The 23,852-nt window shown below is 37.5% G+C and overlaps 1 long non-coding RNA gene across 3 annotated transcripts; it reads left to right on the top strand.

Moving 5' to 3' along the window:
- Window positions 1-1,223: 1,223 nt before the first annotated feature.
- On the top strand, window positions 1,224-23,104 carry LOC104850708. Of its 3 annotated transcripts, XR_002024817.1 has the most exons (5): window positions 1,224-1,310; window positions 1,695-1,828; window positions 7,106-7,164; window positions 7,285-7,371; window positions 22,866-23,104. It is a non-coding gene; the product is annotated as an uncharacterized LOC104850708 (long non-coding RNA). The 3 variants fall into 3 exon arrangements; XR_777044.2 differs by lacking the exon at window positions 22,866-23,104 and having other exon boundaries at window positions 7,285-7,458; XR_002024818.1 differs by lacking the exon at window positions 22,866-23,104 and having other exon boundaries at window positions 1,695-1,811; window positions 7,285-7,458.
- Window positions 23,105-23,852: the final 748 nt, after the last annotated feature.

The raw sequence follows: 23,852 nt of genomic DNA on the forward strand, positions 1-23,852 counted from the left end.
ACATTTAGTAGGATTACCATGGAGATAAATTGAGACAGACTTTGTCAAGTGACTAGTGTAGTACGATTTCAACAATAGTGTATTATTTTGTCTATCAACTAGAAAAGAAGGATGACCATTGTCCTGTTGAATAAAGTTATGTCTAGGGCACCATTAGGTTACTTTCTGGAAACTATACAACATTTGCTTTATTTTCCTGTCTTGCTGATGTTTGTCAGCCGCACACAAAGGTGACTAGGGGAAAGAATCATCATCCTTGTCAATTACTTGAGAAGACACTTCACACTTTCTGTTCCTGACTTCTCCAAAAGCTCAGATCAAATTGCCGACAAGCAATACTATAGATATGGGGACACAGAGAACAGCCGCCTCTCAAATTCCACCCCTTTCCTTGTTGTCTGAGCTTTTAAAATCTCTTTTTTTTCCCTTTTCCCTTGGAATTCTGGGGATTGAACCTAGGGCTTCATATATGCCAAGATGTGCTCTACCACTGGGCTGTATCTTTAGCCCCTGGACCCTTTGAAGTTTCTGTGTAATATGTCTAGAGGCTTCTAACAGGCCACAGTCTTGGCAGGTTCCACACTTCTATAACCTAAGGATCTCAAACACAATTAGCAGCCCTTCCTCTATTTTCTGGAACAAAACAAAACAAAACAACACAACAAAAGACAACCATGTGGTGGGAACTTTGGGAGCAGCAATGTTTCTTTCTACTCCACACAGCAAAAAATACACATTTAAACCAGCCGCATTATCATGAGTATATGACAAGCGTCTTCACCAGTGCGTAAGGTTCTGTGTCAGGCAAGGACAGACAGCAGCTCCTGGGGAAAAAGATCCACAGCCAATCTGAGCTTGTGAAACCTGACTGACCAGAACTACTCAGGTAGGTATCACTCCACCCATAGGTCACTGTGTCTCTCACAGATTACATCATGTGTGCCTTCTACTTGTTTAGGTAACAAGCATACTTTCGTTCAATTTGTGTTGCTATCTTCTTTTCTCCAAAATAAAAGATAATTATGTTATTTGAGTCCTATTCCATGCTAGGTGATGGTGACTTTTTGAAGTGTGAGTAAGAAGAACTCCTCCTGGATTTATTATTCTACCTTCCTCCAGGGGCAGCAGATTATACTTTAACAAAAACGAATGTGAACTTTGACCTTGGGCCTTTGGGTAGTGGCGACAGCGGAACAGCTTAATCTATTAGTGTCTCTAAAAAAAAAAATTCAGACATTTACTTTAAAAGCCAGTTACCCAATAATTTCAGAGGAACACAATGGAAAGCCAAGATTAATGAAGCATTGCAAGTAAGTTTTCCACTCTATTCTGGAGGTGAGAGGGTGAGTGAATTTTTTAAAAAACAGTGCCTAACAGATAGCACTGAGGTACAAGTTTAAATTAAAACTCCACAGAATAAACTGTTGCAGGAAGAATCAATTTTTAAAATACGCATCCCTCCCCCAGCATCTGATCTTCTTACTTTCTTGAAATAGTCATTGTACTTTGCTAATGTGAGGTGTGGGAATTTACTCCTTCTCTCTCTCGCCCACAGAAACGATTTCTTAAGGTCTACATGAGATTTTAACTTATCTCTTTCCAATGAGGTAGAACCTTTCCAGACTTGAGAAGTGCTTAAAATTCAGATGGAAGTTTTAGAGTTGCTTGGTTGACTCCTGACTTGTTTTTCTTAGACAGCAGAAATACATCACGTGCCCCATCTAGAGGTGTGCCTTGGAATTGTCAGTAAAAGTGTTCTCATGTGAATTCTAGGAACGAAGATCTTTATTGAATTTCAACAGAACATCATGGTAAGGAGAGTGTGGAGGTAAGATAGATTGAAAAATAAAACATATGTTCTCAATATGTGTATGGTGTACATATGTACAATATATGTACAGTGTTAGGGACAAAATGCAAAACTGTATGATAATAATAAATGTAATAAATGCATTTCCAAATTATTCTGAAAAGGTTACTGCTGCCTTCTCCTAAAGTCCTCTCTGGGCAAAGGAATTGATCTGTACAAGCCTGGGACACTGGAGAGGGAGGGAAATTCTACCCTGGGGTCAGGGAGGGTATCCCACCTGCAAACCAAAGCTCCAAGTGCTGAGACAATATTGGGACACCCAGATATTTTCCTTGTAAGACCCTGAAAAAGGGAGCTGAAAAAATTCCAGACCTGACAAGAGATTAGCACATCTGGTGGAGTCTGGGTCAAAATCTAGAGATTCTGCAGTTGCTTGGGGTCAGCTAGGCACCCAGGCCTGTAACTGCAGCAGCCCCAGGAGGGACTGCCAGAGTCCGCAGCTGTGGCGAAGAGGCCTGGCTTGCTGAGTCACACTGTCTCCTTCCGGTACTAATTTTCTTTGAGAATGTAGAAGCCCAAGAATGTGGTGACTTCTTTCATCACCCATTAAACCCAGATTGCAGCTGCCTTGTTGGCTTGTCAAGTCTCTTGGGATAGTAACACATATTTTCTGTCTCTGTTTTACGATTTCCCAGGAGCTAGACCTGCAAGTTCTATGGAATCCCCCTCCTAGTAATAACATAGAACTGCAAGGGTGGGGATAAAATTGAAGAGGACATGTGGAATACAGCACTCATTCATTTTTAGGGACAATACAAATATGTTGTAGCTAGAAGTATTAAAAGTCTGAAAAATATTGAGGTTTAGGAAAGGCAAAAGCTTATCACAACATGCTTTCCTTACAGGGTGAGGATTTCCAGATAGTACTTGAGAAGTGATTCATACCTCCTGGGTCTTGTGCTGGCTAATCTTGTTTGCTGCCCACCCTGTTTCAAATTCTTAGAGTTATTCTTTCCTCGCTGTCTCCCATGCCTACCGTTAGTAGAGCCATTGCATTTACCCTTACCTACTGGCTTCCTGGCTGAGCCACAGTCTCATGCAAAATTCTTTTAGCTTTTCATTTATGCCGTCTTCTTTCCATACTGCATCCTCCCAGTTATTCTGCTTTCTCTGTAACTTTCCTTGAACTTGAGCTTACCTAGCACGAGTGATCTCATTCACAAGTTGTTTCCTTGTTCCTTTACAAGTCTCAGTTACCCTGTGCTTTTCCACAGTTTCTTTTCTTTTTGTAATTATTATTATTTCTTGGGGGTGGGGGGTACAGGGAGTTGCCCCCAGGACCTTTTCAAAGTGTCACATTCCCACTCATTTTTTTACAATTATTTTTTATTTGGGGACAGGGTCTTGCCCAGTCACTAAATCGCCTAAACTGGGCTGAAATTTGGGATTATTTTCTGTGGCCTCCCTGAATTACAGCCTCCCAGGGGTTACAGGTGTGCACCACCTTGCCTGGTCTCCCCCACCTTCCTTTTTTTCTCTCTCCCTGTTATTTTTGTGTAGTTCTTTCTTCTGAGTTTCCTCTTCCACATGTTGTTGTGCTGTATCTTCATGGTGTATATTATGTTTTCTTCCTGTATTTACTTTTTACCGCTTCTTTGTATCAATTTCTTCTTGAAATTGTAAGTCGTTGAAAGACTCTGAACAAACTTTATGTTCAAGTCGTTCTCTTTTTCTTCCTTTCTGCCAAAAATGTCCCTTTTCTCATGGATCCCCTCCCCCGAAGTCCCAATTTTGTGCTTCGTCCTCTCTTTCTGTAGCCTGTCCAACTCCTTTGCAAGTCTAACCTGGGTATTGTAAGGCGGACCTTCTCCTCATTTAGGAGCTGTGCTCCCTCCCTCAGTACCTCGATGTGGCGACCTGACGACTCAGCACCAGGCTGTGCTCTCCACCAGCCCTTTCCGTCTCTGTGACCTTGGGCTCCTCTTTTCCCTTCACTCATCTGTCTTCCTCACAGAGGGCGAAGAACATCTCTCACCAGTCTGTGTATCTTCAGCAGCTCCTTAGGTTCTACCCAGTTTCTGCTCCTACGTAACTTCTAATGGATACAAGGCATAAAGGAGAACCAGATGGAAAATTTAAAAGTGTGCAATATAGTATGCAAAATTCAGAAAGCAACAACTTACTCAATTCACTCAAAGAAGGACATAGATATAGAATATAGAGTCAGTAGATTTGAAACTAGATCAGTAGGAATCATCCAATCAGAACAACAAAGAAAATAATTTACAAAAAAAAAAGCAGAAGAACCAAATCTCAGAAACCTATGGTACTTGACCAAAGCTATAATACTCATATTACTGGAATCATAAAAGGAGAGGAGAAAGAAAATGTGCTAAAATTACAAAAATAATAGCTGAAAATTTCCCCATTATGATAAAAGACATAAATTTAGAGACTTAAACTGAGTAAGCCCCAGGCCAAATAATTCCAAAGAGATCCATCCCTATGTACATAATAATGAAACCATCAAAATTAAAGGCAAAGAAGAAATTTTGAAAATAGCCTGGAAAAAAGGCATATTACCCATAAAGAAACAATCATTCAAATGATTTTAGATTTCTCATCAGAAACTATGGAGATCAAAAGTGAGTGGTACATTTTAAAGTGCTAAAAGTAAGTAACTAAATCCTGAATTTTATGTTTAGTAAAAATATATGTCAGTTATGAAGGGAAAATGAATAAAATAGAAAATGAACAAACAACAAAGAAAATTAATGAGCTAAAAGGTGATTTTTGGAACTATTAATAAAATTTAGAAACTTTCAGCTAGATTAGTCAATTAATAAAAGAGAAAAAGCTGCTCATAATGGTAGCTGCCTTTCATCCAGCACTGGGAGGCTGATGCACAAGGTTTGAGTTCAAAGCTCTCCTGAGATGCATAACAAGACTGCGTCTCAGTACAAAAACAAAACACACAAGAAGCACACATAAAAGAAGAAGAATGGCTGGTCATGGAGGCGCATGCCTGTAAACCCAGTACTCAGTTGGCTGAGGCAGGAGGATCACTGAGTTCGAGACCAGCCTGGGTTACACAGTGAGTTCCAGGTCAGTCTCAACTATAGAATGAGACTGACCCTGTCTCAAAAAAAAAAAAAAATATCATTACAGTGGTCTTCCTGTCTAGGCTCCCAAATGTTAAGATTACAGGCATGGGCCACGATGACTGGCTGGGAATAAAGTTAAGAAAAAAACCAAAAAACAAACAACAAAACCAAAAAAAATATGGACAACAAAAAACTACAGAACATTCCTGAGAGAAATTATAGAAAAGCCTAAATGAGTATGTAGAATACCACTTGGTGAATGAGAGAGTATTTTTGGCTTTCAATTCTCCTCAAATTAATATATAACTTTATTTTTTTAATTTTTTAATTGTTATTTTTTGGTACCAGGGATTGAACTCAGGTCCTTGTGCTTGCAAGGCAGGCCACCGAACTGCTGAGCCAAATCCCCGGCCATATATAACTTTAATACAATTTCAGTCAGTACCTGTTAGATTTTTGGGGACAGAAATTGATGTCATATCTCAAATTTACATGGACATGAAATTTTGAGAACTAAAGCAAAGTTGGTGAGTGTCTAATACTATTAGTGCCTAATACTATGACTATCCAACTACAATTTTTTAATAGCAAAACACTTATCGGTACATTTTAGACGCGCATAGTGATAACACACGTGATTTTGTACCGCCCACCTCTCTTCTTTCATTCCTGTCTTTGACCCCCTTCCCCCGTGTACAAAAGCTTTGTTTCCATTTTTCCTTCTATTTTCACCTTTTTCTTGTCCCTCCCTTCCTTTCTTCTCCCCTCCCTTAAAACTGCAATAATTTAATCTAAGAAAAGACTTATACATCAATGGAACAGAGTAGAGTCTAGAATTAAAACCTCAGCTGGCCATAGTGGCAAGCCTGTAATCCCGGCACTCAGAGGCTGAGGCAGGAGGATGAACCAAGAGTGTGAGGCCAGTTGGGGCTATACTGTGAGTTCAAGGGCCCCTCAACTGCATAGAAAAACCCTGTCTCAAAAAAAAAAAAAAAAAAAAAATTCAAACCTCATATGATTAAATGATTTTTTGTAAAATTATTGAAATAATGAAATGGAGGCTTTCTTAATCACTACTATAGATTGAGAAGCAGATGCACAATGTTACCTGGGGCTGTAATGCAATATTAGTCTCCCTGATGAAGAGTATAAGCAAATAACAAGTTCTGTAATTCCAGAAAGGGTGAGACTTGGGAAGCCTTCATTGGAAAGATAATGTTAATTCCGAGTTTTAGAAGATGGAAATATTTGAATTATTGATGTTGGGAGATGTGACTTTCTGCAAGTCATCTAAAAATAGACAAGACTCTTTACTTCTCAGTAACACCAGTCGTTTCATTCTTGGGTTCTCAGAAATCCTCAGTACTAATGGGTGGAGCACAGTCTATTAAAGCTAAAATCAATTAACAGTTTTTAATTGTAATGTTGTGTATTTTTAAATCAAAGTCAATTCATGCACAAAACTCCAATGTTTGTCATTACATTCAGCATGAAAAGGTCTAGGAGTTTTGAAAATTGAAACCAAACCTGTCCCCCTAAGGGAATACAGTAATTGCTTCTAATGCTGTCATCCAGAAGATGGCAGTACAATCACTATTAGATTTTACAATCTACAAAAAGACTACTTGTCTTTCTCGTTTTGCTTTTTGGTGGTCTCTTCTCTGTGACGAGCCCTTCTAGGTTGCTAAAATAATTTTACTCTGAATGTTTTTAAGCTTATGTACAATCTTAAATTGCTACCTCTGGCAATATCTTAATTATGAAGGATCTGTAAAAATTTGTGGCATAAAGGCTAAAGTTTGTTAGAATAGGATAGAGGTGGTGGGGACTTGATCTTGAGCATAGCAGTGAACGGTGTGACTTGCATTAAATTACAAATGCAGAAGCAATCGATTGGCTGGTAGGGGTTCAAAAAAAGCATCAGTCAAAGATAACACTAGTGTTCTAATTAGGTCTGAGGGAAAACTAACCAGAAGTATGTCAGAAGAAGGAACAGGTTTGGAGACTAAGGGTTTTTCTTGAAGTGCTGTGTTTGTACAGACATTATTTTAAGTGAACCATTGACCATTGGGTCAGCTGCTTAGGCAAGGGGAACAATTTAAGAGATATGTACACGAGGTGGGTATTTATTTATTCATTTATTTGAACAGTGGCTAAATCTTTAATTTTCATAATTTACATTTTTTTGCAGATTAGACAGTTTTACACTGAATGGCACAAATGGAAACTTAAATTACCAAGAATTTACAGGTAAGCTTGATTCCAGTCTTAATGAATAGAAGTAAAACAAAAACAAAACCCCTCAAGAATGCTTCCATATTTCCGCATTACATTTCCACTCTGGACTGACAGCGGCTGGTACTCTTTCAGGCTTCAGTTGTCTGCTGCTTTCTGTGTAATGGGCCACGAAGCACACAAAACCCACCACCAAACTCACTGAAGGGGACACAAAGATAGGTGTGCACCATTAGTCACCTGCGGTGATAAACGGAACCAGTGTAACTCTTGGAGAACGACTACTCAAATTGATGTCTGCTGACTCTGGCCAGGTTCTTATTCCTATATTTCCAAATGATAAGTGTCGTAGCATAATTTTACAATTTAAAAATGTCATTTGTGACTGCCGTATACGAGGAGGGTATTTCTAGCCTCAGGAGTAGATGAGGCAGTCTGAAAGAAGCCTAAACTCTTGAGATCCTTCTGGATAACGGTGGCATTTGGTGAGACGCAGTGTGATTAAGTTTAGCAGAATTTCCACATGAGTATGATGTCTTAGAAGCCTATGAACAAGGAGGAATGGAACAAGAATAACAAATATTTTAAAAAGTTTGGGGCGATCAGTTGACAGGAATCCAGTAGTCTGTGGGAAATGGCTAAATAAGTTAAAAGTGGAAGAAAGATTATTATCCCAAAGGAGTAGAGAAAAAAATGAAAAAGTACAAAATCTTTTGGAAGATTGGCAGTGAAGGCATGGGAAGAAATGCTCAGGTAGCAGGGACCCAGGGACATCTTGATACAACAGGAGAGAGCTGAACATGTCTGCATCTGTGATGAAGGAGACATTAGAAAGCATATTACAATCATTTCCCTTTTTTCTTAAATAACATCTAGACAATTTAGTGAAACTCTAACTTCATATGCTAACAGTTTGGCAGATATAAGAAAAACGTTAGACTATTTTAATGGACATTTTTCAACATGTATTTTTTTTATTAATGATTATTTATTTTGTGTCTTTCCATTCCTGTTAGGTCTGCTAATCCAATCAGTGACAGGTTGGAGAGGACAGGGGACAGTTGTTCTTTCAACCAAGCATTTAGAATCTTAGAAAGCTCTAAAGCCCCCTGCTGTGTTATGATAAGTGAGTATGCTTTGCTGTCAAGGCTTTTACAGAGCTTTTCCTTCTATTCTGCTTTTTGTTGTCCCTAAGGGAAAAGAGAAATCGATTGGCAGTTCTTTATCTCGCTGGCGTGATTGCTGAGGTGTAGAATTTGCTTCTTGCCACTAGAGCTTTGGAGTTCTGGTGTCATTATTGTGCAAAGGAATCTGCACAGGCTGCCAGCTGAATCTGTCTGAGGAAAAAGTAACATAACCTCGGGGAGCAAACAACCGCGTCTGCCATTCAATATGATAAACACACTGGTTTCATTAAAAACTAATAACAAGGCAGTTTTTAAACACAGAGGCAATAGAAAGTGGAGAGGACAGGAAGAAAACTGCAGGGGTGGGAGATCCCCAAGGAGTACTGTCTGTTTTCTAACAGCATGGTTAAAAAGCTTGTTTATAAATTCCTAAATACTTTTTTTCTTTAATTATTTGAAACTCTGTGCCATATCTGTCAGCAGCCCTCAAGTAAATCTGAATCCCTTCCTTCAGGTATCGTCTTCCCACCATCAGGTTAGGAAGGCTGTAAATGCTGTATTCTGGCCGATGAGGGGCCCCCACCGAGAGCTGTACCATGTAGACTTTCCCTCGAATCAAAAGCCAAATAAAAAGAAAGTGAAGGAATCTAGCTTTCTTAGACCTGTAGGAATGAGGAATGTAAACTCATAAACTGGAATTTATTTCCAGAGGAAAAGGATATCACTCATTTGTTCCTTTTCATGTTTTTGTAGGACCCCTTGTATAGTAAGACTGCCATCATGATTATTGCTTTGGAATTGTACGAATCCAAATTCACAGAGAAAACTTATTTTACCTAAATCCTTCTTTCAGCATAGCTTGTTTGTTTTGTGGTTTTCTTAAGATTCTTATGGATAGGAACTTTTTCCCGTTCCTTGTTTTTCAAAAGCCCTAAAGCTTTTCACACAGTGTGTTTAAAAATGGTCTGTTTAGTCAGATACACTGGTACACTCCTGCAATCCCACCTGCCTGGGAAGCTAAAACAGAAAGATCACAAGTTTGAGGCCAGTCTGGGAATCTGAGCAAGACCCTGCCCAAAATAAAAAATCAAAAGGGTTGGGGATGTAGCTTAGTGGTAGAGTACCCCTGGGTTCAATCTTCAGTATCACAAAACAAAATGAAGACAAAAACACTGAAACAAAAAAGCTTCTAATACTTTTAAGCTTTGGTAGTCACTTGGATTTTCTAGTCTATAGTCATTCCGATTTCCTGCCAACGTTAACACGGGGGCTGGATTCCTCATGCCTGCTTTAGCAGTGTACTCCTGTTCCTCTGGAGCCATAAGTAGTTGGCTCAGTGGATATTTCCATGCATAAGCTCACTAATTCCCATCATTAAAGCAAAGGCAATTATGAAATCCTACTTTGTGTCTCCCTTATACAGAACATTCTTTAACTGTAAGTCATTTAATGGGTTTTAAGAATTTGAGATCCTTTGGTATTTTTTGGTATTGGTTGTCTTGGGTTATAACAATCATTACATTTGCTCAGAACAAAACAAAATTTCTAAAATTTATTTTGCCCTGCCTAATATAGTTTGTTGGATAGGCTAAAAGTTTTTCTTTATTATTTCCATAAAACACACATAGACCATGATGAATTTAAATTACATCTGACAGGGGCAGGAAAGACTTGATTTGCTCTAGAGGATGAGGATGACAATGAGGTTGATGATATAATCAAATAATCGAAATGAGTTGTGTTTGTTCTGGAACTGTCTATTGACTTGTATTTTTCTTCTTATCTAAATTTTTCTTGCACAAAAGATCTGCCTGTCTATAATAATAAGCCAGCCTTCACTAGTGGAATATTTTCTCTGTAAAGATCTCCCAGCAACATACTTGAAAATTTATGTTTATAAAGGCAAATCTGGAAATCTAAAGCTGATTTAATTCCTAATGTCACTGTAAATACTTGAGCTACATTACTGTTAGCACTTGTCACCAATAAACACAATTTAACTCAGGATTCTTGATGAAAAGTATCATGTGTGCCATAAGAAGCTCAGAAATCCCGTGGCAAGAACAAGTTCACAGGCTTGGATTGCATTCCTCTTTGAACTCCATTTTGCAATATGTTAACCAGGCTGTTTCTCATGACTTGTTTGTGATGGAACGGAATGTTACAGCAAGCCCCATAGCCACAGTCCTGGAGTCATTTATGATTTTGGTGTGGTGAAGTGGTTAACACTATTAAAATAGTTTTTGAAGAAGAGTGGCTGCTGAGGGAAAAAAGTCGAATACAGATGAAGTAACAGACCTGACAGTAATTCACTCTAGAATACTAGAAAGAGCATGGAGTCTGGATTTGAGTTTTACTCCAGTTGTCATTTGTTAACTCTGTAGTAGTATCGATTTAAAACTTTACTGAACCTTAATTTTTTTTTTTCTCTGAAAAATGGGAAAACTAATCTAACCTCAAAGGGCTATTGTAAATATGATAAACTGTATGGAATCATCAGGCTCACTGCTGGCACATAGTAGGTATGCACTATTAGTTTAACCTCTGCTTCTCTCTCCTTCTCTGCCCAATACACCATGTAGCTAGCACTCATATAGATCAAGTGTCTTGTAGACTCCATTAGTGGTCTTATAGGACATTTATTCCTTTAAAAATTTTGCATGTCTTCCACTACTCATGCTAGAAAAGTTAAATATTTATTTTTCAGCTTCCGTTTCATCTAGTACAGAGTGCACACACATTAGCTTTCCCAAAATACCTGACATCTACTATTTAAAAGAGGAGAAGTTTTATTTAGCTTATGGTTTGGGGAGATTCAGTCCATGGTTAGCTGACTCAAAGTCAGAAGTGGCATGGCAGAAGTGTGTAGTGGAGGAGTACTGCTTACATCATGCAGCCAGGAAGCAGAAAGTGAGGGCAGGAAGCAGAGACTGTACCCCTTTCAGGTCATTACTCCAAGTGATGCTTTCTCTGCAGAACATTCAGCTATGAACTCATCAGTGCATGAATCCATGGATGAGTATCTACCTTCTAAATTGTAAGACTTTGGGGGATATTTTACTTTTATTTTTATTTTCTTTATAAATTTTTATTTGCAAACTTTACATGACGACCCAGAGCTGAGGATTTAGCTCAGTGCTGCTGCTGCCTGCCTTGCAAGTGCAAGGACACAAGTTCGACCCCAGTACAAAAAACAAAACAAAACAAACAAAAAAACAACCTATACATTCTTCTCCCAGTTTCTAGGTCAGAATGATACCAGAAAGATGATTTTTCACAGATTTCCCTCTGAATCGCCTGCCTAGCTTTCACTCCCGGAAGAAAGACTATCCAGGAACTGGTTTGGACAGTCTGATTTTCACGGTGCTCAACCTCAGACACTTAGGAGATATATAACTTCACTTGGGTACTTGTGTCTCATAGCTCAATTGCAGGCACCTGGGCACTGATGTCCACGCTCTCAACTGCAGCTACTTGGGTAATTGCCTTGGACTGCCACCCAGCTTGGTCCTGCAGTTGTAGACAGCCTCTTGGGTAGGGGTCATCTCAGAGCTGCCCACTGGGAGCTGGTCAAAATGGTCAGCAATGTTTCTTCTCATCTTGGATACATCATGTTGTTAATAAGGCCACCAAAATATCAGTGTCACCTCCAAGATGCCACCAACTCATGTGAAGCATAATGTGCATCACAGTTTGGGCCTGTGGGATATACTCTCTATCAGGGTCCAGAGTGTCCTGGTGGCAGGCACCTCACTGTAGGCACAGGACCTCAGTGGCAAGAATGTGGAAGGAGAGGTGGCAGATGGGAAATATTTAGATCTAAACTATAACATGTTTGCCCCGGTCCCTAAAAAGTTCATGTCCATTTCATTTGGTAAAATGTATTTAATTCATCTCTTAAGAGTTGAACAGTATCATTATTCCTGAAAAATCCAAGTCCAAGTATCCTTTGAGACTAAAGGCAAACTCTTAGTTGTGAACCCTTGTAAAAATAAAAAAAGAAAACTAAATATTTCTAACATGAAATGGCACAGAATAAAATTCCCATTATGATTGGGAAGAATAGGAGTATAAAAAGGTATTGGACTAAAGCAAGACTGAGAGCCTGCAAGGCAAACATTAAGTCCTATAGCCCCATGTCTCACACCTGGGTCAAACTGTTGTGAGATGTGATTTCCCAAGGCTCTAGGCAGCCCCATCTATATGGCTTTGAAATTGTAGTCCACTTGCCCTCTTTCAGGCAGGCTCCATTTGCTGCCTGTGGTTTTCATCAGCAGGTGTTACACATTCCTGGTGTTTTCAACTTGCTGGGGTCTCCACTGTGAAGAAATCGCACAGTGAAGAAGCACCAGAGATTAATTTGATCTAGGCCATCTGATTGCTTAATCATTATCTACTGAAGAAATGATAGACTTTTTGTAAGGTTTCCTGGGTGTGTCTCCAAGGTTATGAAATGAGAAAATCATACAGTTCTGCCATCTATAATTGAGAATAGCTAGCCATTTTAAACTAATCTAGAAGATTTCCTTCAAAGATTGAAGCTGAATAGCAGAGTGCCAGGTCTGGGAAAGTAACTAAGATGGTATTGTTGGGTCAGCAGGTTTGCAGCCTGCATCAGATCCATCTCTCTACTCACCCTCTCTAATTATTGTCTCATCACATTGCTTTAGAGCCCTTGTGTTGCTATGATAAAATATCTTAGAAAATCAGCTGAGAGGAAAGTCTAATTTTACTTGCAGTTTCAGAGGTCCCTAGCCATGGTCACTTGGCTCTGTTGCTTCCAGGCCTGAGGCAAGGCAGAACACATGGAGCAAAGCAGCTCACATCACAGCCAGGAAAGTGGGAGGGTGGAAGCGAGAGGACAGGACAGGAAGGGAGAAGAAAAGAAATGGAAAAGCTCTAATCCTTCTAGGTCAATCTCCAGTGATGTGCTTCTTCCAAAAAGGCCCCACCTCCTAAAATTTTGAGAGCTTCTCAATATCACCATTAGCTATGAACCCATAGGTGGATGAGATCAGCACCCCCACGATCCAGTCCCACCTAGAAGTCCCCTCTGAACACTGCTTCCACCAGGGCCCAAGCATTTAACCCATGAGTCTGTGGGAACATTTCAGGTCTAAACCATAACAGTCCTATAACGAAATTCTTTTTTTTCATTAAATTTATCGGTACATTTTAGGTATACAATACAGTTCCATTCATCATTGGGAACTTGTGCCTTTACATGATATATCTTGGTTCTCATTTATTCCCCATACCCCTGCCCTCCCTTCAAACCCTCCACCCCTCTCTACAAAGACATTTTTTCCCAGGTTTTGCTTTTCTCATATTTTTTCCTTTTCCTTCTTTCTCTTCCCATACCTCTCCCACTCATTTACACCTCTCCTACCTCATTTACACCTTCTCTTCCTATTTCACATTTTCAATTGTATATTTTGATTTTTATTTACACTTTTAATTTCTTTCACCATGGAAACTATTCAGTATTTACATGGGTATCCTATTTATTTCTCTTAGTACTATGGCCTCAGTGTCATCCACTGAACTATAAATATCTCTAGAATCTCATTATTTATGGCAGAGTAGTACTCCATTTTATCAAAAAAAATCACATCTTTATCCAGTCTCCAGTTAATGGACAAATTGGCTGTTTCTAAGCGTTAGCTATTACAAACTGTGTTGCTATAAACATGGGTATACATATATTGCTATGATATGATTCTTTTCATTCTTTTGGGAAGATTACCCAGCAGAGAAATAGCTGGATCAAATGGGACCTCTCATCCTAGTTTTTTGATGTATCTCCATGCTGATCTCCACAGTGGTTGCACCAGTCTGCACTCCCACCAACAATGGAGAAGACTTTTCTTCCCACAACCCTGCCAATATTTGTTACTGGTTGATTCCTTGATAGCAGCCATTCTTTCTGGGCTGAGGTGGAATCTCAGCATTGATTTCATCTACATCTCTTGAATGACCAGTGATGTTGAATATTTTTCATATGTTTATTTGCTGTTTTTATTTCTTTGTCTGGGAAATGTCCATTCATTTCAGATACCCATTTTTGAATTGGATCTTTATATTTGGGAGTTCTGATTTTTAAAAATCTTTATATATTCTAAATAATAGTCTTTTAGAAGACCCAACAAACTCCACCAAAAGACTTCTAGACTTAATTGACAGACTCAGTAGAGTAGCTAGATACAAGGTCAACACTCAAAAAACAATAGCCTTCTTGTACACAAATGGCAGACTCACCAAGAGAGAAATTAGGGAAACAATTCCTTTCACAGTAGCATAAAAAAAATCTAGGAATAAATCTAACAAAGGAAGCAAAATATACAGAATTCTTAAAAAAAAGAGAGATCAAAGAGGATATAGGAAAATGGAAAGACATCCCTTGATCCTGGGTAGGATAAACCAATATAATGAAAAATGGCCATACTTCCAAAACTGCTATGTAGATTCAATGCAGTCCTGATTGAAATCCTAACAATATATCCCATATAACTAGAGAAAACAATCCAAAAATTCATTTGGAACCAGAAGAGACCTAGAATAGTAAAAGCAATTCTCAGCAAAAGTGACATGACAGCGGGTATCACAATTCCCAAATTGAATCTACTGCAAAGTCACTGTGATAAAACAGCATGGTACTGGCAAGGAAACAGACCTGAGGATCAGTGGAATAGATTAGAAAATGCAGAAGCAACTCCAGGTGTACTCAGCTACCTCATCTTTGACAAAGGAGCCAACCATCCTCACTGGAGGAAAGATAGTCTGTTTAATAAATGGTGTTAGAAAAACTGGATTTCAACTTGCCAAGATTAAAACTAGACCCCTGTCTTTCACCAGGCACTAAACCAGAATTGATGTGGATTAAAGATCTAGCTATTAAAATAGAAACATTAAACTTGATGAAAGATTGGGTAGAACTCTTAAAGACATTGGCACAGGAAAACACTTTATGAACAAATCCTCAATAGCATGAAAACTAGCACAAAGATTCAACAACTGGGATCTCCTATTATTAAAAATCCTCTGCCTGCAAGAGAAACCACCCAACAGACCTAAGAGACAACCTACAATGTGGGAAAATTTTTGTTCATCTGTTCCTCTTTTTTATTTTTTCCTGGTACTGGAAATCGAACTCAGTATCTTGAATTTACCAGGCAGGTGCAGCCCCACTGATCTGAAACCAGAGCCCAACTTAATTTTTTTTCACTTTTATAAATATAAGTCAATTGGTTTCCTTTTCTTAGTTTGAACAGATTGACAAGACAAAGGAAATTACTTTCCCTAAACTATTTGTTTAACTGGGCAAGTAATTAGTAATTGGTTTAGTTAAAACCAGACTATTTCAGGCTAGTATTTTTACTTTAATGCAACACAGATATTAATAAAATACAGAAAAGCACTCTCTTACTTTTATGAAAAAAACCAAAATTCTGAAACAAAATGGAGAATAATAATAGTTAATACACTGTATATCATAATCTTAAAAGAATGGCCAAAATGTTACTTGAAGTACAAGTCATAAAAAAAAAAGTCTCTCTTCTTAGGAAGAAACAGATTAGAACATAAAAACAGAAAATCTTCTCTTCAGTAAACTAAGGGAAACTAGTAATATAAGTGAAATAAATTAGCATATATATTAAACTATTTTTGAAGCAATGGTTTTGATAATTTTGGGATTATTTGCTCTGTTGCCTACTTTCTACTTATCCATATATATTTGGAGTTTACCTTTGCCTTAGGAAATAAATCTGATTTTGTGAGAAATGCATGAACATATAGGAAGAAAAAAACCCCCAGAAATTCTGACTTCTATAGTCATTTAACTCATTTTTTTAAAAAAAAATCTTTTAACTGATGCATAAAGCCAAAAAATTGTACACATTAATGAGATACTATGTGATGTTTTGCTACAAGTATATATTAGATTATCAGATTAAATATATCTTTTCAAACATCTCAAACATGTATCACTTTCTGGATAAAACATTCAAAATCTTTTCTTTCAGCTTTTTGAGATATACATATATATATATATATATATATATAATAGTACAACAGTACACTAGAATTTCTTCCTCCTAACAAACTAGTACTCCTTGATCAATTTTTCCCCAAGCTTATCTATCCAACCCCCACCCCCAGGCTCTCAATTTTTTAAAATTGAGTTTATTGATACATTGGTACATTATTAGTACAGTTACATTCATTATTGGGATCTTGTACCTTTACATGACAGGTCTTCATTCTCATTTTTTCCCCTTATCCCTGCCCTCCCTTCACCCCCTCCTCCCCTCCCCATTTACAAACATTTTATTTCCATTTTCTCATATTTTTTCTTTTCCCTTATTGCCTTTCCCCTACTCTTTCCTCTTTCCCTACACCCTTAGCCCTTTTCTTCCTATTTCACATTGTCAATTATCTCATTAGGATCTTATGTACTATTATAGTTTTTCACACCAAACTATTTGGTATTTACACATGTGTGACTTATTTATTTCACTTAGGAGTGTATCATCAATATGTATCCATTTTCCTATGAATGAATCTAATTTCTCATTCTTTATGGCTGAGTACTATTCCATTTTATAGAAAAACCACATCTTCTTTATCCAGTTTCCAACTGATGGGCAAATGGGCTGTTTCCAAGTTTTAGCTACTACAAACTGTGCTGCTATAAACATTGGTGTACATATATCACTGTGATATTATATCTTTTGGGAAGATACCCAGCAGAGGATGGCTGGGTCAAATGGAACCTCTAGTCCCAGTTCTTTGAGGTATCTCCATATTGATTTCCATAGTGGCTGCACCAGTCCCCCCAGCAATGGAGAAGGGTTCCTTTCTCCCCACAACTCTGCCAACATTTGTTATTGAGTGATTTCTTGATAGCGGGCATTCTTAATGGGGTGAGGTGGAATCTCAGTGTTGTTTTCATCTACATCTCTTGAATGACCAGTGATGTGGAACATTTTTTCATATATTTACTTGCTTCTTAGAATAGCAAAAGCCATCCTAGGCAACAGAGACATGGTAGCGAGTATAACAATCCCCAATTTGAAACTATACCACAAACCACTGTGATAAAATACAGCATGGTACTGGCAAAAAATAAACCCCAAAAAACAAAAAAAACAAAACAGACCTGAGGATCAGTGGAACACACTGGAAGATGCAAAAGCAGCTGCAGATGTACTCAGATACCTCATCTTTGACAAGGGAGCTGACCATCCCCACTGGAGGCAAGATAGTCTCTTTAATAAATGGTGTTGGAAAAACTGTATTTCAACCTATCAAAGATTAAAACTAGACCTTTATCTTTCACCATGCACTAAACTAAAATCCAAGTGGATTAAAGATCTAAATATTAAAAAAGAAACACTAAACTTGCTGGAAGATAAGCTAGGCAGAACTGTTGAAGATATTGCCATAGGAAAAGACTTTATGAACAAATTCTCAGTAGCATGGGAACTAGCAGAAAGAATCAACAAGTGGGATCTCATTTCATGAAAAAGCTTCTGCACTGCAGAAGAAACCATCAACAAAACTAAAAGATGACCTACAATGTGGGAAAAAATTTTTGCTGGCTGCTCCTCAGACAAAGGACTATTATCTAGAATATATAAAGAACTAAAAACAACCAGACCCCCCCTCCAAATATAAAGACCCGATAAAAAAATGTGCATCTGAAATGAACAGACATTTCTCAGACAAAGAAGTAAAAGGAGCAGGCTCTCAATTTCTAAGATAGTACCTTAAAAAAATTCATAAATTGTGAGACTATGTTAAAAAAACTTTAAATTCTCTCCATAAAATACTGATGTATAGTGGCCAAAATAGACTTATTCAGTTCTGTTCCTAAGTCTAGAATTGCAAAATACTTTTAAAATGGGTTAAACTAAAAATATTTTGAGTTTTTGAGGGTTAGAGTTGGAAAATTCTAGATCTCTATATTATGTTGACATCTTTTGAATTTAATTCCTCAAAATCTCACAATATCACACAAAAGTGATTTAATAAGACTAAGTCAAATATATTAGCGCTTACTTTAATGAGGTAGAATACTATAGAGTCTCAGTAGTACTTTCCAAGGAGGAATGGACTTTCATAGATTGCCGTGTCTGGGAAGGGTTTCACTGTGGAGATATGATGGAAATTGGGAAAATTTGTCACATGGCATTTGACGTTGATGGACAGAGCAGGGTAAACATTTTATGGGAAGATTTGAATAACTATTATTTGACAGGTGAGCTCTTGCTGAAATAATCAAAAGTGCCATAGATAAATTGATTTGCCTCAATATCTTGAAGTAAATAATGTTTCATAGTTTACACCACAATTTTCTTTCTTTTCTTTTTCTTTTTTATACTGGGAATCAAACGTAGGACCTTCCACTGCCAGGCAGATGTGGTGCCACTGAGCTAAATCTGCAGCCCCATACCACAATTTTCCAAAATCAACTAAGTCATGTTGATGCACTTGGCCTTAATTTGCACTTTTTGTTTTTACAGGTATTGTTATATTTATTCTGCCACTTTCACCATAAAGGGTGATGGAAGAGTAGAAGTTAGCAGAAGATGAAAAAGAGGGTTGTGGTGGAGTTAACTGTTACATCTGTGGCAGTGAACTCATGGCTTTGTTTAGGGAGGGATTATTTTTAGGGCTGAAAATCACCCACAGAGTGTGACACACCATGGCCATTATCTTTGAGTCTCTAGTTTCTAGGACACAGTGTGGATCTGAGAAAAATTTGCCAGCAAAATACTTAATGCTCTTGGAAGATGTGTTGATGATGACAAGAATCTGTGTGGTAAAGGGGGGGATAGTTGTGACTATATATATCTATAAGACAAACACTATACCCTGCTGGGGATTTAGCTCAGTAGTGCCTCACACAAGATCCTGAGTTCAATCCCCGGTAAAGACTATGTCCACTTTCATTTTTTTCCTCAGTTAATAAATTATCTTTCTTAACAATCGAGCATGCTCATTTCTAGTTTTTTCCTATTTAGAAAAGTTCTTTTATACTAGCTAATATTTCTATATCAGATTTGGTATATTTTGTAAATTGTGGGTTATGGATCAATTCTATTTGACTTATCAAGGTAAGTCCTTGCCTAAACTCATAATTATATGTTTAATTGCCAGTATAAAACTATTTTTTGCCAGGCATGGTGGACACCTGTAATACTAGCACTTGGGAGGCTGAGGCAGGAAGATTGCTGCAAGTTTTGGGATATGTAGGCCAACCTGAACTATATAGCAAGACCTTATCTCAAAACAAGCAAACAAACAGACAAGCACACTGTATTTGTGATTAGTCTTCGACTCTATTGGCTTGAATTCTATTCTTCATTATTTGGCTCTCCTTACAGGCAGCAGAACAGTGGCAGTAAGTTTGGCCATCCTTTGCTATTAAGAAATAAGGATGGGGCTGGGGATTTAGCTCAGTGGTTCAGTGGCCTGCCTTGCAAGCACAAGGACCCGAGTTTAATCCTTGGTACCAAAAAAAAGAGAGAGAGATAAGGATGAAGGAAAGTGGACTCTATCTGCCCTGGTAAGGTGAGAGAGAGATTTGACTCAGGGGAGGTGAATTAGAAGTGACAGCAAGAATAAAGAGACAATCAATAGATGCTTATTGGGCTGGGGATTTAGCTCAGTGGTTCCTGCCTCGTAAGTGCAAGGCCCCAAAGTTCGATCCCTGGTACCAAAAAAAAAAAAAAAAAAAAAAGATGCTTATTGACAATAGGATTGCAGAAAGTCACTCAAATTCAACTGAAGTGCATGTTCATGTAAATGGAGGAAAAAAACCCCTTGTGTTTATTACTCAAGGATGTTATGAGCCTTAAATGGAAAAAGGTACATAAAGTATTAAGCAACATGATTGTCAGAGTAAGTGACTGCTATTATTATATTTGCTAAATAGTTATGTAAGTGCATTGTTTATTTATTATGTATATATTCTTGTGTTTTGGTACCGGAGATCAAACTAGGGTCTTTGCTTTTATGAGGCAGGTGGTGGCACCACTGAGCTAAATCCTCAGCCCTATTATGTATATAAATAGAACAGACAAATGACAACAAACTCATTGGCATTGTATCTCTATATTCTACAAATTAATAGTTAGATATTGGTAGCATCTGTATTAGAAAACTGTGGGGGTAAAATGCCAATACAGTAACATGGAATGATTGATATATGGTGCTTCTTATAGTTACTGGCATTTGAGTACCTTCGACATACAAATTAATAACTTTTATCTTGCTACCTTTTTGCTATTTTTTTAAAAATGTCATTTTGACATACTTGGCAAACTTTTCTGAGCCTATTTATCTTTTATATATAATTAGTGCATAATATTTGTATTATTTTTGTTTTAACTTTTTCCATTTTTTTGGCGAAGATTTTCATTTTGAATCACACAGATCCAATAATCTTTTAATTTCCTGCTTGTACTCTTGGTATCATGGAAAAAAAAGATACACTTCCCATGTTGTGATAATCTATATTTTCGTTTATGATTCTTTCCCAATGTTTTATTATGCAATGTTTCAAACTAGGAAGACTTGAAGAAATTTTATAGTATAAATCTATGCTCCTGCCACCTAGATTTTACATTAACACTGCACTATCCTTTCTTTTTTATACACTTGCTCATCTTTCCAATGCTCTATCTATTGAATCAGTCTGTTTTTATGCAGTTCAATTAGTTACTTCTCCCAAATACTTCAATGTGCATCTGTATATTTGCCAAATAAACATCTTCTTTTCCTTTTTACATATGGTTTCATTTTCCTATGGCTGCTGAAACGAATTACCACAAACTGGGTGGCTTAAAACAACACAAATTTATTCTCTTACAGTTCTGGAGGCCAGAAGTATGAAATCAGTTTCACTGGGCTAAAGGAGTTGGCAGAGCTGCCTCTTCTGGAAGCTCTGGGAGAATCCATTTCCATGCCTTTTCTGGCTTCTGAAGATTGCTTGCTTCCTTGGCTTGGGATCCTTTTCTCATAACTCTCCCTTCCATTGCCACATCTTTTTGTTCTAATAGTTAAATTTCCCTCTGTGTCCTGTGTATAGAGACACTTGTAATTTCATGCAGGATATCACCAGATATTCCAAGATAATGTCTTGACCTCAAACTCCTTAACTTGTGTCCAATGGCATAGGACCCGGGTCTCTTTGGAGCCAAAATACATGTAAATATTTATTCCATTTCCTTCTGATACTTTAACAGCATGCATATAATCTGATTTACTTTTGTCTAAATAATTGTCCAAATTATACAAATAAAAATATAAATTATTTAAAACTAAAGAATTCTCAAATGTAATTGCGATATTTTTTATCATATATGTTTCTGTTTTCTACATAAGAAGAAAAAAAATTATGCTTAACAAAAGACTATAGTGACACAAATTGAATCTAATGGTGGATGTTTTATTCAGCGGAATTTCCTTAATTTTGGATGAAAGAGGTGACTGAAGAATATAGCTTGGTTGTTGCATGAAAATGGATAGCTAAATACTATATACTAGTTTATTCTCTGCCAGAATATTTATAGTAGAAAATCATTTTTTATGAGAAAAGATTATCGGAACTCATGTGTGGATTAAAAGACAGAGGTCAGGGATTTAGCTCAGTGGTTCTGCTGCCTGCTTTGCAAATGTAAGGACCTGAGCTCAATCCCTGGTACCAAAGGAGGTGGGGGAAAGGAAAAAAAGGAAGACAGATAGATAGTAAAGACATAAGGAGAGAGATCTTTTGCAAGAAGGAAGAGGACCAAGATACAGAGATAGAGAGGGTGGAGCAAAGGGAGAGCAAGGGGATGAAAATTAGGTTGTGTTATGTTGCATACCAGCTCCCTAGGAGGAATGTGGTCCTTATGTACTGCACACACACACTAATGAAAACAAAATTAAAAAGAAAGAAGAAAGAAAGAAACAAACGAAGAAAAGTATCCATTCACCTCTCTCAGACCTTACATAAATTGCTAAGATAATGAAGTCCAGGATCGAAAGTGAGAGGTGATTAAAAATATTTATATCAAAATTTCTTTCCTAATTCTAAAACATGATAATGACAATTTGGGGATTATTTTTGAGACTATTCCTGCTTCCAGCCGGGGAACACTTTCCCTGAAGCATCATTTGCTTTTGTCTCTTTTCTGGATGAGTTGTGGAATTGCTAATAGTTAACCATTCTAATTGGAACGAAACCTTTGGCAGGGTAATATGTTTGTTAACATTCTGTAACTAAATGGACGACTTTACCAAGGAAACACATTACCCAATAAATAGTATTCTTCATGTTGAATTTATCAGGCCTATTTCTGGAAAGTTTGTTGCCAATTAACTGATTATACAAATAATGTTTTAAAAAAACAAACTCTAATAATAAAGATAAAATAATGATGCTATTCCTACAGTTGCACTCTAAATAAATGACTAAATTACCATTGTAACATGCCTTCTTAGTATTCTAAACTTTGGAATTATTTCTTCATGTTTCTGTGAGTTAATTTTGAACCACTATGTGTATGTCTTTTTAAAAGTAAACGACGTTTACATCAGTTTCAGGTTCACAGGAAAGCTGAGCAGCAAGTACGGAAGGTTCTCACACACCTCGTACCCCTTGCCTGGACCCTCCAGAGTCCTCACCACGAAGACCCTGTACTAGAATGGTACATTTGCAGGCATCTATAAATGACACCTTCGGATCATTATTACTCAAAGTCTGGAATTTACAGGAGAGTTCTTTCTTGGTAGTGTATCATCATGGGTTTTGATAAATGTACAGTAACATGTATGCATCATTATTGTGTCATACAAGAAAAGTTTTACTGACTTAAAAATAAACTACTCTTGCTGAGCATAGTGATACATGCCTATAATCCCAGCACTCAGAGGCTGAGGCAGGAGGATCACTGCAAATTCAAGGGCCAGCCTGAAATGCATGGAGAGACCCTGTCTCCAAAAGAAAAAAGCAATCCTGTAGGGAGAGAATGCCCAGTTTTCTAAGATCAAACTGTCCTCAGAGTGATGGTTACTATTTTGCCTTTTCACCTCTATAAGGACCAGTGAGAGCTTCTGTTGCTCCAGGTCCTTACTGACATTTGGTGCTATCAGTGTCCTGGATTTTTGGATTTCCATAGGTGTGTGATAAAATTTCATTTATTTTAATCTGTAATTCCCTAGTAATGTATGATGTGAAATATTTTTCATATGCTTATTTTCTCTAAACCTGCTTATACCTTTTGGGAATTTTCAATTTTCTTAACGCCGAGTTTAAAGAATGCTTTCCGTAATAGTCCTATATCAACATATCTTTTGTAAATATTCCCTCCAGTCTATGACTTGTCTTCTTATCCTCTTGAGTGTATCTCTTATTTTCCTTGCTATGTTATTTTTGATGTTATTTCGGTATCATTTCCTTCTATTATAATAATTATGTAATTAATATTGACAGAGCACTTAAAAGAACTGCCTGAGAAGTTCAGATGCCCTTTAGTAACACCGAAGGTAAGATTTTCACTGAACATTGTGTAGCTGGCAAGCCGT

This window comes from Fukomys damarensis, unplaced genomic scaffold, assembly GCF_012274545.1.
Source record: "Fukomys damarensis isolate Sample0158 unplaced genomic scaffold, DMR_v1.0_HiC HiC_scaffold_1, whole genome shotgun sequence".
Lineage (NCBI taxonomy): Eukaryota > Metazoa > Chordata > Mammalia > Rodentia > Bathyergidae > Fukomys > Fukomys damarensis.